This window comes from Ranitomeya imitator, chromosome 4, assembly GCF_032444005.1.
Source record: "Ranitomeya imitator isolate aRanImi1 chromosome 4, aRanImi1.pri, whole genome shotgun sequence".
In the NCBI taxonomy this organism is placed as follows: Eukaryota; Metazoa; Chordata; class Amphibia; order Anura; family Dendrobatidae; genus Ranitomeya; species Ranitomeya imitator.
The window spans coordinates 128016712-128033895 of NC_091285.1; positions in this window are offsets into that span (position 1 = coordinate 128016712).

A 17184-nucleotide genomic window follows, 5' to 3' on the forward strand; every position below is an offset into this window, starting at 1 on the left:
TTTTACACTTGAAAGGATCCCGGTAATTAATGCAACATTGATCCTTTGAATACAGATGAGCTAACCTAGATAATAGGGTTTGCTATCCAAGGATGGGACTCTGCAGCAATAGGCGAGCTTGTAGTGCCATCAAAAGGCCTGAGGATGCAGTACATGTAGGCTGAAATGTATTGATTGCTTCTTTGCCATTGTGTATCAAAGTCATTCTTATGCAGAATCCAAATGCTTCACTTAGTCAGTGCATGCCACTTAGCAGCACGCCGTGGGTGCAATTCATTGTGCTACAATAGCAAAAGGCATGCAAGAGGCGAAAATCATTTTTTTCACTTTCAATGGTCACACAAACCCAGGACTGGATAAAGCGCAGTTTTTAGAGTTCTTAACTTTTCAGTATATAAAGAATATAAAACTGTTTTGCCAGATTAAATGGGTTTTCCATCAGCTCTTTTATTGTAGGAATATGTACTCAAAAAATCTTCAGAATGCTGAGCTTCCCATGTCATTTTAAAGCAGAAGATGCTTTGGGACAAGCTACAAGTGACTTTTCTGACCTTATTTTAGACCTCTTTTGCTGTGGCATTTTTTTCAGTTTCATATATAATATAGTGATGGCTTCCAAACAGAAGGGTCTAGAAGATTCACACCGGCACTTCGTTTAGCTGCTTCATGGATTTCGAAGCCTTAAGCAGTTCCAGGCAAAATCCACCTAAAGATGTCGAGCACACACCCTTAGAGCAGCTTAAGGCCTGTCCCACACGTCCAGATAATTCCGGTACCGTAAAAATCGGTACCGGAATTATCCGTGTCCGTGTATCCGTGTGCTCACGTGGCACATCAGTGTGTCACACGTGCGGCATCCGTGTGCCGCCCGAGGACCACGCGGACCATGCAGGAGAGACACTAAGCACTGTCCCCCCTGCGTGGTGCTGAAGCCGGCATTCATCTCTTCTCCCCCGCAGGAGAGAAGAAATGAAAGATCAAGTTTTTGTTATTTTTTGATAAAAATAAAGTTTCCTGTTGAGCTTCCGCCTCCCATCCCCCGTGCGCCGCCCGGCCCCTTGCATAGAAATACTCACCTAGCTCCCGCGATGTCTCCTCTCTCCTCTCAGCGCTGGCAGCTTCTCCTGTATGAGCGGACACGTGGTGCCGCTTATTACAGTGATAAATATGCGGCTCCACCCCTATGGGAGGTGGAGTCGCATATTCATCACTGTAATGTGCGGCACCACGTGACCGCTCATACAGGAAGAGCTGCGACACTGAGAGGATGGAAGCATTGAGAGAGCTGGGTAAGTATTTTAATGACAGCGGGCGGGTGCACAGGGGGTGGGGGGGGAGATTACTGGGAACTTTATTTTAAAAACAAAAAAAATGTTTAAGAAATTATTTTTCATTCCTTCTCTCCAGCGAACGCTGCTGGAGAGAAGAAATGAATGGGGCTTCAGCACCACAAGCTGGAGGGACAGCGCTTACTGTAGTGCTGTCTCCTGCACGGCACACGGACTGCACACGGACAGCATCCGTGTGCGGTACGTGTTTTACACGGACCCATTGACTTTAATGGGTCCGTGTGATCCGTGCGTTCCCACAAACACTGACATGTCTCCGTGTTTTCCAAACGGACACACGGTCCGTGAAAACACGCTGACATGTGCAGAGACACATTGATTTTAATGTGTCTACGTGAGTCAGTGTCTCCGGTACGTGAGGAAACTGTCAGGAGCCACTGACGTGTGAAACCGGCCTAACACATATGTGAAGCACAGACCATCTCACATCAGAAGACCTGTCCAACCGCTGTATCTCTTGATCTGAGCTAACTGCTTCTTAGGCCGGTTTCACACGTCAGTGTCTCCGGTACGTGTGGTGACAGTTTCCTCACGTACCGGAGACACTGAGACACGTAGACACATTAAAATAAATGTGTCTCTGCAGATGTCAGCATGTTTTCACAGACCGTGTGTCTGTGTGCAAAAAAACACAGAGACATGTCAGTGTTCGTGGGAGCGCACGGATCACACGGACCAATTAAAGTCAATGGGTGCATGTGAACACGTACCGCACACGGATGCCATCCGTGTGCCATCCGTGTGTGTTTTTTAAAGTCATAGGGTTAAAATTGAAACAAATTGTTTCAATACACAGACACGGACGCACGGACAGCACACAGACGATAAACTATGACACACGGATAGCACACGGGTGACACAAGGATGGCCTACGTGCACACATGGACACGGATAGCTCCGGGACCGTTTCTTCCGGTACCGGAAATATCTGGACGTGTGAGACTGGCCTTAGGCATATATGAAGCTCTTAGCCCAGGTGGGGAGACCCAGTGGTCATGTGACAAAATCATTGATGAAACAGGGGCAAACTGACCACATTATGATGAAAATCCAATACAAATCACTGATAAGCAATGGGTCTTGTTTGAATGTACCAGAAAAATCACTGATGCCTGAGTGAGGCCTCAAAGGTTCACTCAGGGGCAGGGGTGATTTACCATAATACAGTCCTTTGTAAAACCACAGAAAACACACAAATATCATTTTGAGTTACCCCAAATGATAAAAGTCGCTCAGCTGCATCTGAAATTATATGGACGTGAATGAAAGTTTAATTATGCACTTGTGAAAATACAATTATCATCATGTCAGAACATCATACCTGTATGTTAGCAGAAGAATTTGTTTTAAAACAGAATTTTCTTTTTATTTCTGTGATGACATGAGATTGTTAATGAAAAATGACCCAAGGCCATACAAATTACAGGCAATCATACACCAGTGATGAGCTAGTTTGTAAAGATCAAACAAATGGAACTAAAATCTAACAGGAAAAAATAACTTAGAGCAAATAAAATGAAGCTCTTCAGCCGTTCACGGCTTTCGACAACTCTTTTCAGTTCAATATCGTCAACTTGCAGATGAAGGAAACAAAATTCAAAGCAAAATATCCAGGGATTGCGTTACTAGTTTTCATTTCAACATTTCATGCGGAGCCACATTTCTATTCTGCTGTTGTATATGACCGGCTCCTACTTCACAGAGTTTTGTTTTATGAATATGTTGGTTATTTCCTATGGAAATCACATTTGCCCCTTCAGTTGGAAACGTACCTGGAAATATACTGACCTGGGCTCCCTTTTTGTGCAATGTTATATAATATTCTATTAGGCCATCATTTTCTTTTCTTTCAGCATTTGAACTATTTCAGTTTACTATAGTTTTTGGCATAGATTGGAAGCATTAGTGATGCGGCGGTGGTTATAGCCTAGCCTCCAGCAGTGCCTGGAGACAGTAGTGTGTTATGATTGATCAACATGCCCTGATCTAACTGACTGTTCTTGATATGTCATAATATTATTCAATGGCTGTATTCCAGGGTATTATAGGCATGACGTATGTTTTATTTATCACACTCCCAGTGTACTTACCTTGCTCCATTACAATAGTATCCTGCTCTTGCTGAACCGCAATATAGGTTGTTTTTTAGGCACCTTTCGTGTTAATATATGTGGGTTTGTATTTTAAGAGTTAAATAAAAGTATTTTGTTTTTAAATATATCTTAGTGGCACTTCTTGGATCACAGTTTACCATCTGTGTTCCTGATATGGTATAAATGTATATATAAATGTTGATAAGTTTGCAAAAAAAATGTAGCTTGTTATTAAAAGCTATTTGTCAGCAGGTTTCTGATACGTCATCTGAGAGTAGCATAAAGTAGGGAAAGAGACCCTGAATCCAATGATGTATTACTTAGTTTACTGAGTGCAGCAGTTGAAACACAATCACAGTTTTTAGATGTAGCACGAAGCAGAGGTGAGACGCTGTGTCCTGTGCCATCCACGCAGTGTTCCCCAATTGCGCTCCTTCACAGGTGCTCTTCTGAGATCAGAGCAAAGTTCAGTATAGGGCATGCGCTGGGAAAGGTTAAGGAGCACCTATGCTGGAGCGCGATTGGGAGACACTGTGAAGATGATGTAGGACGATCCACATGTAAAAACCAGGAGGACAGTGATTGTGGGAAGCGAGGAGGCACCAGACCAGAGACGCCCATCAGACCGTACCACAGTGTATATGGGTATAATACAAGGTCTTTTTTGTCCTATGCAGAGTGGATTGAGGACTTATATTCAGCTTACTAGAATGCGGTAAAAGAAGCTTTAAAGGTGGTAGCTATACTTTATATTGGGAAAACTGTTATGAATAGGTAATTCAGAACCACAATGGACCTTGAAGTTCAGAGCACACAAGTGACCTGACAAAAACCACAAAACATAGGACGAGCTCTGAGACGTGGAAACTCTGCTGACCGCAATCCCTAAACCTATCAAACCACACTAGAGGTAGCCGTGGATTGCGCCTAACGCTCCCTATGCAACTCGGCACAGCCTGAGAAACTAGCTAGTCCTGAAGATAGAAAAATAAGCCTACCTTGCCTCAGAGAAATTCCCCAAAGGAAAAGGCAGCCCCCCACATATAATGACTGTGAGTTAAGATGAAAATACAAACACAGAGATGAAATAGATTTAGCAAAGTGAGGCCCAACTTACTGAATAGACCGAGGATAGGAAAGATAGCTTTGCGGTCAACACAAAAACCTACAAACAACCACGCAGAGGGGCAAAAAGACCCTCCGCACGACTAACGGTACGGAGGTGCTTCCTCTGCGTCTCAGAGCTTCCAGCAAGCAAGCAAAACCAAAAAAGCAAGCTGGACAGAAAAAATAGCAACAAAAGTAACACAAGCAGAACTTAGCTTATGCTGAGCAGACAGGCCACAGGAACGATCCAGGAGGAAGCAAGACCAACACTAGAACATTGACTGGAGGCCAGGATCAAAGCACTAGGTGGAGTTAAATAGAGCAGCACCTAACGACTTAACCTCATTACCTGAGGAAGGAAACTCAGAAGCCGCAGTACCACTCGTGACCACAAGAGGGAGCTTGATCACAGAATTCACAACAGAAAACCTGGTGACCGGTTCCCTTTCACCCCTTCACTCTATGGCCATTTTTCATTTTTTTGCTATAGTTTATTCCTCCCCTTCTACCAAGAGCCATAACTTTTTTATTTTTTCCATCAATACAGCCATATGAGGGCTTATTTTTTTGCGGGACGAGTTGTACTTTTGAATGACACCATTGATTTTACCATATATTGTACTAGAAAATGGAAATAAAGTACAATTCCACAAATGTTTTTTTGTGTTTATTATTTACCATGTTCACCATGATTTCCAAAGTCAGTATGAGTACACAAATACTAAACATGCATAGCTTATTTTTTATATTAGTGGTGAAAAAAAAATTGAAATCTGTCTGAAAAATGTTTTTGCATTTGTCGTTATTTTCAGAGACGCATAGCATTTTCATTTTTCAGGATCTGGGCCTGGGTGAGAGCTTTTTTTTGTGCCCTGAGCTGAATTTTTGATTTATACCATTTTGGGGTAGATATGATGTTTTGATTGCCTCCTTTTGCATTTTATTGCAATGTTGCGTCTGCCAAAAAATTGTAATTCTGGTGTTTCAATTCTTTCTATCGTTAAGCCATCTACCCATTATATTAATTAGATTTATATGTTGATAAATCAGACAATTCTGAATGTAGCAATGACAAATATATGTGTTATTTATTGTTTTTATTTTTTATTTGGCAAAAGATGGGTGAATTCAACTTGTGGGTTTTTTTTTTCATATTTTTTAAAACTTGTTCACTTCCTAGTGTCCCTTAGACTTGGAGCAGAGATTATCCAATCACCTGCGCTATACATACCAGGGCTTTAGAAAAATTCACAATCTTCTATTCACAATGACAGGCATGGGAGTCTTCTGCAGATGTTGTAACTGTCCATCCGTGTAAGCCCAATTACGGTACGTGCTAGGTGCACCGATGGGTGGGATTTGTAACACGCTTCTGGCTGGCGCAGGTTAAATCCTGCTGTGAGATATTGACAGCGAAATTTAACTGGTTAACAGCCGTGTGTGGAGCTTCTATCTATCCGTTGCTGTTAACGGCAGTTGCTTTAATTTGCTGTCATGTGCGTAGAAAGATGTGAGCTCAGCGTCGGAGCCCTCAACAAAGTCGGGGACATGACACAAACTTAAATATATGTAATATGTCAAAAAAGAATTAACACTGAAATGGGACTGCTTATTATACAGCCATGGATAATAGGCCATAGGGTGCATTAGTCTGTGCTAATTATTCGTTGACATTTGAATTAAATGAAAAGCTATGGCAAGGGAATCAAGAGGATCATAAAAAAGCTAGACTGCAGTTTGGCAAAATGTATGTGAGTAAGCCAAAATCCTTTTGGCAAATCTTCTTGATGAGACGAAGATAGTGCTTTTTGTTAAAGCACATCATTCTACTGTTAACCGAAAAAGGAATGAGGCCTACAAAGAAAAGAACACAGTACCCACAGACAAATATTGTGGAGGTTCAAAGATGTGTTGGGGTTGTTTTACTGCCTCTGGCACTGGGTGCCTTGATTGGGTCAAGGCATCATGAAAACTGAAGATTACCAAAAGATTTTGGGTCACAAGGTAGTTCCAGTGTCAGAAAGCTGGATGAGCACTATAATACATAGTGGGCAAATTGATTTAAACATTGGAAATAAGGCTCTCTTCAAATATCTTTCATTTTCAAATGTGCCTGTCAGTGGCGATTGCACTATTCATTCATAACCATCATGTAACATCAACTTCCAGAATGAGAAGCTCACCAGGCATCACCGAGATGTTACCCAGTCTCTCTGAGTGACTGGGCTGTGGGCAGAGTTTCACCACATGTCACAGCCCAGCATTGTGCGCACTTTCTCCGGTGCTTCTTTCATTAACAGAGCACGCACAATGCTGGGCTGTGACTTGTAGTGAAACTCCTCCCACAGCCCAGTCACTCAGAGAGGCTAGGTCCCATCTTGGTGTTGCCGTGTCAGGTTCCTTTTCCGGAAGTTGACGTGATATCACTAGACATCAGAGGCAGCTGCAGCACGGGATCACATGATGGGGAATGAGGCAACATCAATAGCACCGCTTACAGACACATTTGGAAATGCAAGGAATTTGAAGAAAGCCTTATTTCCAAGGTTTAAATCAATCTGTCCATTACACATACAGGGTTTCCTTATATTTTTGATAACCAACCAGGCAAAACTGACAGCTGGAGGAAGCAAGTGATGGAAGGTGCTGTGCCCAATGCTACCGGTTATAGATGGCTGTACTTGAACTGTCCTACAAAGACGAAGTTGTTAAAAAAAAGGGTGTCCCCTATTGAATGGGGCTGTTCCTGGATCCATGGAGATAGCAGAGTCCTGTGGCCAAAACATGACTAAACTGCACTTACAGCACATGAGGACTGGGACACCGGTTATTTTTGAGGTACCAGGGTGTGGGAGACCAGCAGCCCCTCGCCCATGACTACTGCCCATGCACATTTTACACATACCCACTAGAGATCGATTCACATGTGGAATGGAGAGGTTCATGACCAAGTAAAGCAAAATTCGCTAAACCTTGCATGACGCTTCAATAGGAGTAGTGTGTTTTAGTCTGTGGGCTGGTAGGGTTTGTGTGCCAAGGCTGCTTTTTAGTCCCAGCCTGGCCCTGGTAAAGGGAGATAAGGTTTCAGCATGTTTGATTTCCGACTGCAGATCAGTTTATTCTCTAAGAGATAAACTGAAGCAAGATGAGTCTGGCAATGGCTTGCTCATAGAGAACAAAGGAGCACTTGGCAGAGTCAAGTAAGATGACTGCCGGCCAAGCGATCGTCTGAACCACGGTTAATCCAGCAGATTTCTTAAGTGTTTGGGATCTCCGAAAGTCAGTATTTTACATTTCAATTCTGATTGCATTCTTAATATTTGTTTGCTGTCCTTTATAGGAAATGCGAAAACTTAATTTATGTACAATAAGACAAACATCAAAAAATAGGTCAAGCCAAGCTGTTAACATTGCAACCTGGCTATTTATATATGATTTGCCTGCAGTACTAGTATATACCATCCCCTTTTATATAAGAATACAATAAAAAGACGAGCAGAGATATGAGGACAATGCAAGAATTTGAAAGTAAGCCGCCCCATGTTCATTTCATACCTATCACAAGAACTGCTACAGTTCATAGTGGTAACTGACCTACATTGATAACACACGGCTTCACAACGTCTATATCCCCCAAAAAGCTTGAAAGTGACAGTACATATCAAAGTATCCAGAGCTAAATGATAACTATTTAGAGAGAAAAAAATAGTTTTATGCCTAAATATTAATGAGAAATTGATTAAACACGTGCAACTGAAAATCAAAAATCACTTTATCACTTTAGTTTACAAATCTATTCCAATTCAATGATTTTTACATTCAAGACATCAACAACTTGTGTTGCGCCGAGATAACAGCTGGATACAATCTGGCTCCTCTTACCGAGGGCACACACAGAACGGCACATCCAGAAGAAAGTCAATAAAAATCAGACTTTTAACTTGAAAAAGTGTCTTTAAAGCTAAAATATAAAACATCTCCCTGGGAAACATACAACTTGTGCGATATTCTTTTTCTTTTCCATTTGTTTGCAAATAATAGAAAAGACGTCCTATGAATCAGCGAGGAGAATAAATGTCTGATGAAGTGGCTTTAGTACAAACAATTTCTTGCAGCTGATGGGATCGTGGAAGAAGAAATATTAATTGCGAAAGAACTAAGTCATTCCGGGTTTGTTCAGAACAGCACGGAGGCCTTGTTCACATGTGTGATTGATGTTTGATTTTATTGTTAGCAAATCCTAACCAGAATTAGAAATATTGGAAATATTGCAGCAGTTTCTCTTCCAGTAGTTTGTAAACCTTATAAACAGTGTGATCAAGGCCCGTTGTGTTTTTTCGGCTGACATTTGATGACATCTATCATTCTGCTGATTGTAATATGAATTAGTCTTTTTCTAAATGAACATCTGTGACATAAAACGGGGTTTTCTGACCGACATGATCAAATATATACGTGTTTATTTGTAAATTTCCTGTCCTGTTCGCACTAAAGCCATGAAACCCAATTCACACTGTGACAGGGTCACTGGCGCCATACATGAGGGGAGATGTGTGTCACAAAGGTTGCTTTCCTGTGTGATGTGGAAGCAATGTTTTCTCCAGGATGAAATGTGCTGAGAGCAATTAATTCGATATATGGGCATGGATTTCACAGTGGGTAGGTCAGAGATGGGTGGGACACCTACCCACCATATCTCCACTTCCACGGTGTGGCTGGAAGGAGTTAAATGTCCAGCCAGTTTTTTTTTTCTTGGTCTGTGTTGTGTGGAGGAAAGGAAGTCTCCCTTAGGCCAGTCTCACACGTCCAGATAATTCTGGTACCGGAGTTATCCGTGTCCGTGTGTCCGTGTGCTCATGTAGGCCATCCGTGTAGGATGCGTGTGATGTCCGTGAGTACGTTTTTAGGGTCCGTGTGCTGTTCGTGTGTCCGTGTATTGCAACAATTTTTACAATTTTAAACCTATGACAAGAAAAACGCACACAGACAGAACACGGATGGCACACGGACAGCATCCGTGTGCGGTATGTGTTTACACGGACCCATTGACTTTAATGAGTCGTGTGATCCGTGCATTCCCACGAACACTAACATGTCTCCGTGTTTTGCAAACGGACTCACGGTCCGTGAAAACACGCTGACATGTGCAGAGACACGTTTATTTTAATGTGTCTATGTGAATCAGTGTTTCCGGTACGTGAGGAAACTGTCACCTCACGTACCGGAGCCACTGACGTGTGAAACCGGCCTTACTGAAGCTCCTGGACAGCTGCCATATGTGGTGTCCCAGAAGTACTGGGCAGGACTGTGTATGAACTGATTACTTTCTTTTGAGCCAGACAGGCTGTTTATGATGCAATAAACCACACAGACTTTAACCAAACGTGGTCCTGTGTTTACCTCGAGGAGCAGCTAAGTGAGCCGACCTTCCACAACACACTTATAATGCCTAGTTCTGATGAAATATCTGGCAGTATTTTTTCATGCCCTGTTTCAGGGTGATATAGTATGGGGCAGTGCAGATCAGCAATTATTTTCTCATGCCGCATGCTGCAGGTGGCTGCAAGGCGTGGCTTACACCCATCCATGCAAGTCTATGAGTGCAAGTGAAACAAACAAACTGCACTCAGGTGTCATTACTGCGGACACAGAGAAGGGAGAAGAGTGAGAAATGAAGTTCTCCGTCTTCTCCATACCTGTGCTGTGATTCTTTCATTTGAGAGAATCGGATCACAGCATCTTATCCGAGTGTGTGTGTTGTCAGGAAATGCTGGCGTGCTGACAGCAGGGAAGGTCTTGACACGCGTTTCACCGTCGTGGCTTCGTCAGGAGGCGCCTGACAACATGTCCCAAGGTAATTCTGGACCATTATGAATGGCGCACACACATATTGTAGCTGCCTGGGTTTGCTTTGCGTTTCTGGTCTTTCTGGCTAAGACTTAGGGATTATTCCCCATTCAGTGACCAAACTCTCATGGATTGATTGTGTACCTTGTCATGCACTTTTTTATCTATATTATTTATATTTAGTAATGATCAATTCCATTATGACCACATAGCATCTGCCAGCGTGCTGTTTCAGCAGGGTTCTTTTTCGGATTTGTTTGTGTCCTGTTCCAGTATCACTTTTACCATCTGTGTATGCTGGATGTCTTTTAGTTTTTGCTCCCTACTCACCATTATGTGTCTATATATTCTGTGTATGTACTATTTTTGATATGTATTTGGTATTCCAATAAATTGTACTGATTTTTTCTTTATACCTCTATTTGTTGGCGTGGATTTTTGGTTATAATTCATCCCTTGGATATTTGCTACTATTCCATAGCCATGTGTCGTTTTTTAGGTTTATAGGAGGTTTATATATACACTGCTCAAAACAATAAAGGTAACACTTAAACAACAGAATATAACTCAAAGTAAATCAAACGTCTGGGAAATCAAACTGTCCACTTAGGAAGCAACACTGTTTGACAATCAATTTCACATGCTGTTGTTCAAATGGAATAGACAACAGATAAAAATTATTGGCAATTATCAAGACACACTCAATAAAGGAATGGTTCTGCAGGTGGGGGCCACAGACCACATCTCAGTACCATTGCTTTTTGGCTGATGTTTTGGTCACTTTTGAATGTTGGCTGTGCTTTCACACTCATGGTAGCATGAGACGGACTCTACAACCCGCACAAGTGGCTCAGGTAGTGCAGCTCATCCAGGATGGCACATCAATGCAAGATGTGGCAAGAAGGTTTGCTGTGTCTGTCAGCATAGTGCCCAGAGGCTGGAGGCACTAGCAGGAGACAGGTCAGTACACCAGGAGATGTGGAGGTGGCTGTAGGAGAGCAACAACCCAGCAAGAGGACCGCTACCTCAGCCTTTGTGCAAGTAGGAACAAGACAAGCACTGCCAGAGCCTTGCAAAATGTCCTCCAGCAGGCCACAAATGTGCATGTGTCTGCACAAACGGTTAGAAACCGACTTCATGAGGATGTTCTGAGTGCCCGATGTCCACAGATGGGTGTTGTGCTCACAGCCCAACACCATGCAGGATGCTTGCCATTTGTCACAGAACACCAGGATTAGCAAGTTCACCACTGGCGCCCCGTGCACTTCACAGATGAAAGCAGGTTCACACTGAGCACATGTGACAGACGTGACAGAGTCTGGAGATGCCGTGGAGAGCAATCTGCTGTCTGCAACATCCTTCAGCCTGACCAGTTTGGCAGTGGGTCAGTAATGGTGTGGGGTGCCATTTCTTTGGAGGGCCGCACAGCCCTCCATGTGCTCTCCAGAGGTAGCCTGACTGCCATTAGGTACCGAGATGAGATCAGACCCCTTGTGAGACCATATGCTGGTGCGGTTGACCCTGGGTTCCTCCTAATGTAGGACAATGCCAAACCTCATGAGGATGGAGTGTGTCAGCAGTTCCTGCAAGATGAAGGCATTGAAGCTATGGACTGGTCTGCCTGTTCCTCAGACAAGAATCTGATTGAACACCTCTGGGTCATCATGTCTCGCACCATCCACCAATGTCAAGTTGCATCACAGACTGTCCAGGAGTTTGCGGATGCTTTAGTCCAGGTCTGGGAGGAGATCCCCCAGGAGAACATCCGCCACCTCATCAGGAGCATGCCCAGGCATTGTAGGGAGGTCATACAGGCATGTGGAGGCCACACATACTACTGAGCAACCTTTCCTTGTCTTGAGGCATTTCCACTGAAGTTGGATCAGCCTGTAACTTCATTTTTCACTTTGATTTTGACCATCATTCCAATTCCAGACCAAAGTGGGATATTAGTTGTGATTTATGTTGATAATTTTTAGGTTTTATTGTTCTCAACACATTCCACTATGTAATGAATAAAGATTTACAACTGGAATATTTTTGGAAGTGCATTTGAACAGCAAGGTTGATTGTTGTTGAGGGGAACTAGAAAAAAAAAAATCTATAAATCTTCAGTAGAGCGAGTGTGAGCGAGCTGAGTGTGTCCTGAGCGTAAGTGTGGACGGCGGTAAGTGTGACTTGTGATTCAGTGACTTTGGATTCAGGGAGTTTCCAGGGGAGGAATTGCTGTCTGATTTTTATTAATACTTTGTATTTATTTTTATTTTTTTTTTAATTGAACTGTTCTGTCTGGTGCAATCCCCATTAGGAAATGTGCTCCACGATTGTTAATGCCATCCAGTGCACATCTTGCCACATGTATGCAGTCCTTGAGCAGCCGATCGAGGGTACATACTGCTGTGCGAGATGTGAGCATGTTGTGCATTTGGAAACCCAGATTCTGACTCTAAATGTGCAGCTGGCAACACTGAGATCCATAGACAATATGGAGAGGAGTCTTCTGCTCACGGAGCAGACGCTCAATGGGACAGATGAGGTGGGGGATGGTAGGATGGAGCTGCAGGACGATGAAGTAGCAAGCTGGGTGACAGTTAGGAAGCGGGGTAGAGGGAAGAGTGCCAGGGAGGCTAGTCCTGATCTGGAACACCCCAATAAGTTTGCTAAGTTGGCAGATGAGGGGGGTGCCAGTACAGGGGTAGCACTGCTGCAGCCAGGCATGTCCTCTGAAAGCCGGAGGAGTGACTGCTCCAGTAAGGAGGGAAATAGGAGAGCAGGGCAGGCCAGACAGGTGCTGGTAGTGGGGGACTCAATTATTAGGGGAACAGATAGGGCAATCTGTCACAAAGACAGGGATCGTCGAACGGTGTGCTGCCTACCTGGCGCTCGAGTCCGACACATCGCTGATCGGGTGGACAGATTATTGGGAGGGGCTGGTGAGGACCCAGCGGTCATGGTGCACATTGGCACTAATGACAAAGTTAGAGGTAGGTGGAAGGTCCTTAAAGATGATTTCAGGGAATTAGGCTGCAAGCTGAAAGCAAGGACCTCCAACGTGGTATTTTCCGAAATACTGCCGGTACCACGTGCCACGCCAGAGAGGCAACGGGAGATTAGGGAGGTTAATAAGTGGCTCAAGAATTGGTGTAGGAAAGAGGGGTTTGGGTTCCTGCAGAACTGGGCCGACTTCTCAGTTGGCTACAGGCTCTACGCTAGGGACGGGCTGCACCTCAATGGGGAGGGTGCAGCTGTGCTGGGGGAGAGAATGGCTAGAAGGTTGGAGGAGTGTTTAAACTAGGAATTGGGGGGGGAGGGTATTCATTTTATAGGAGGGGAAGATAGTGCAGACAGAGACCTGGGTACAAATAAGGAAGTTGGGGGTGGCGGTGGCATGGGGGGTGGGGTTAGAACAGTTAATAATTTAAGAAATAGAAGTACAGAGAGGAACATAAAGTGCATGTATACTAATGCCAGAAGCCTCGCCAACAAAATGGACGAATTAGAACTAATGTTGTTGGAGCATAATTATGACATGGTGGGGATATCTGAAACGTGGCTGGATGAGAGCCATGACTGGGCTGTTAACTTGCAGGGCTACAGCCTGTTCAGAAATGACCGTACAGATAAGCGAGGGGGAGGGGTGTGTCTATATGTAAAATCATCCTTAAAACCCATCCTGCGCGATAATATAGGTGAATTTAATGAAAATGTAGAATCTCTGTGGGTGGAGATAAGGGGAGGGGGAAAAAATAATAAATTACTGCTAGGGGTTTGTTATAAATCTCCAAAAATAATGGAAGCAATGGAGAATATCCTCGTAAAGCAAATAGATGAAGCTGCGACTCAAGGAGAAGTCATTATTATGGGGGACTTCAACTACCCTGAAATAGATTGGGGAATAGAAATCTGCAGTTCCAGCAAAGGTAATCAGTTTTTGACAATTATGAGAGACAATTACCTTTCACAACTGGTTCAGGACCCAACAAGAAGGGGGGCACTGCTAGACCCAATATTAACCAACAGGCCAGACCGCATATCAAATATAAGGGTTGGGGGTCACTTGGGAAATAGCGATCACAAAATAATAAGTTTTCAAGTATCCTTTAAAAAGATGTGTAGTAGAGGGGTTACAAGGACACTAAACTTCAGGAGGGCAAATTTCCAACGGATGAGAGAGGATCTTGGTGCAATTAACTGGGACGATATCCTGAGACACAAAAATACACAAAGAAAATGGGAGACGTTTATTAGCATCCTGGATAGGACCTGTGCACAGTATATACCGTATGGGAATAAACATACTAGAAATAGGAGGAAACCAATATGGCTAAATAGAGCTGTAAGGGGCGCAATAAGTGACAAAAAGAAAGCATTTAGAGAATTAAAGGAAGTAGGTAGTGAGGAGGCATTAAATAAATACAGAAAATTAAATAAATTCTGTAAAAAGCAAATCAAGCCAGCAAAGATTGAGACAGAGAGACTCATTGCCAGAGAGAGTAAAAATAATCCCAAAATATTCTTTAACTACATAAATAGTAAGAAACTAAAAAATGATAGTGTTGGCCCCCTTAAAAATAGTCTGGGTGAGATGGTGGATGAGGATGAGGAAAAAGCCAATATGCTAAATGACTTTTTTTCATCAGTATTTACACAAGAAAATCCCATGGCAGACAAAATGTCTAGTGATAAAAATTCCCAATTAAATGTCACCTGCTTAACCCAGCAGGAAGTGCGGCGGCGTCTAAAAATCACTAAAATTGACAAATCTCCGAGCCCGGATGGGATACACCCTCGAGTACTGCAGGAATTAAGTACAGTCATTGATAGACCATTATTTTTAATCTTTAAAGACTCCATAATAACAGGGTCTGTGCCACAGGACTGGCGTATAGCAAATGTGGTGCCAATATTCAAAAAGGGAACAAAAACTGAACTCGGATATTGTAGGCCAGTAAGCTTAACCTCTACTGTGGGTAAAATCCTGGAGGGCATTCTAAGGGACGCTATACTGGAGTATCTGAAGAGGAATAACCTCATGACCCAGTATCAGCACGGGTTTACTAGGGACCGTTCATGTCAGACTAATTTGATCAGTTTCTATGAAGAGGTAAGTTCCAGATTGGACCAAGGGAACCCAGTAGATGTAGTGTATATGGACTTTTCAAAAGCTTTTGATACGGTGCCACACAAAAGGTTGATACATAAAATGAGAATAATGGGGATAGGGGAAAATATGTGCAAGTGGGTTGAGAGCTAGCTCAGGGATAGGAAACAAAGGGTGGTTATAAATGGATCACACTCGGACTGGGTCGCGGTTAGCAGTGGGGTACCACAGGGGTCAGTATTGGGCCCTCTTCTTTTTAACATATTTATTAATGACCTTGTAGGGGGCATTCAGAGTAGAATTTCAATATTTGCAGATGACACTAAACTCTGCAGGGTAATCAATACAGAGGAGGACAATTTTATATTACAGGATGATTTATGTAAACTAGAAGCTTGGGCTGATAAATGGCAAATGAGCTTTAATGGGGATAAATGTAAGGTCATGCACTTGGGTAGAAGTAATAAGATGTATAATTATGTGCTTAATTCTAAAACTCTGGGCAAAACCGTCAATGAAAAAGACCTGGGTGTATGGGTGGATGACAAACTTAAATTCAGTGGCCAGTGTCAGGCAGCTGCTACAAAGGCAAATAAAATAATGGGATGCATTAAAAGAGGCATAGATGCTCATGAGGAGAACATAATTTTACCTCTATACAAGTCACTAGTTCGACCACACTTAGAATACTGTGCACAGTTCTGGTCTCCGGTGTATAAGAAAGACATAGCTGAACTAGAGTGGGTGCAGAGAAGAGCGACCAAGGTTATTAGAGGACTGGGGGGTCTGCAATACCAAGATAGGTTATTACACTTGGGGCTATTTAGTTTGGAAAAACGAAGACTAAGGGGTGATCTTATTTTAATGTATAAATATATGAGGGGACAGTACAAAGACCTTTCTGATGATCTTTTTAATCATAGACCTGAAACAGGGACAAGGGGGCATCCTCTGCGGTTGGAGGAAAAAAGGTTTAAGCATAATAACAGACGCGGATTCTTTACTGTAAGAGCAGTGAGACTATGGAACTCTCTGCCGTATGATGTTGTAATGAGTGATTCATTACTTAAATTTAAGAGGGGACTGGATACCTTTCTGGAAAAGTATAATGTTACAGGGTATATACACTAGATTCCTCGATAGGGCGTTGATCCAGGGAACTAGTCTGATTGCCGTATGTGGAGTCGGGAAGGAATTTTTTTCCCCAATGTGGAGCTTACTCTTTGCACATGGGGTTTTTTTGCATTCCTCTGGATCAACATGTTAGGTTAGGCTATGGGTTGAACTAGATGGACATATAGTCTTCCTTCAACCTTAATAACTATGTATGTAACTATGTAATATTTCATTCAGTCATATCTATGATGTGGGATTTTAGTGCTCCCTTTATTTTTTTGAGCAATGTATATTCCATGCCTGGGACTGGAAATATATATATACCACCCTCACTGCAGAGCGCCCTGATAACCAGTGCATAACAGGGCAGCCTCTCTGGCGACTACTTACCTTAGGTGCAGTTCCCAGGGGCGCTAGAGAGTTGTAACTGTGTAAGCTCCATCACAGATTGGTGACGGCAGTGGGATATCTGTATCCCCCCCGGCTCTCGTTCTTCACAAAAGGTGGCAGCGGTGGGATATCTGTATCCCCCCGGCTCTTGTTCATCACAGTTCCCTTAATATCCTGCCAT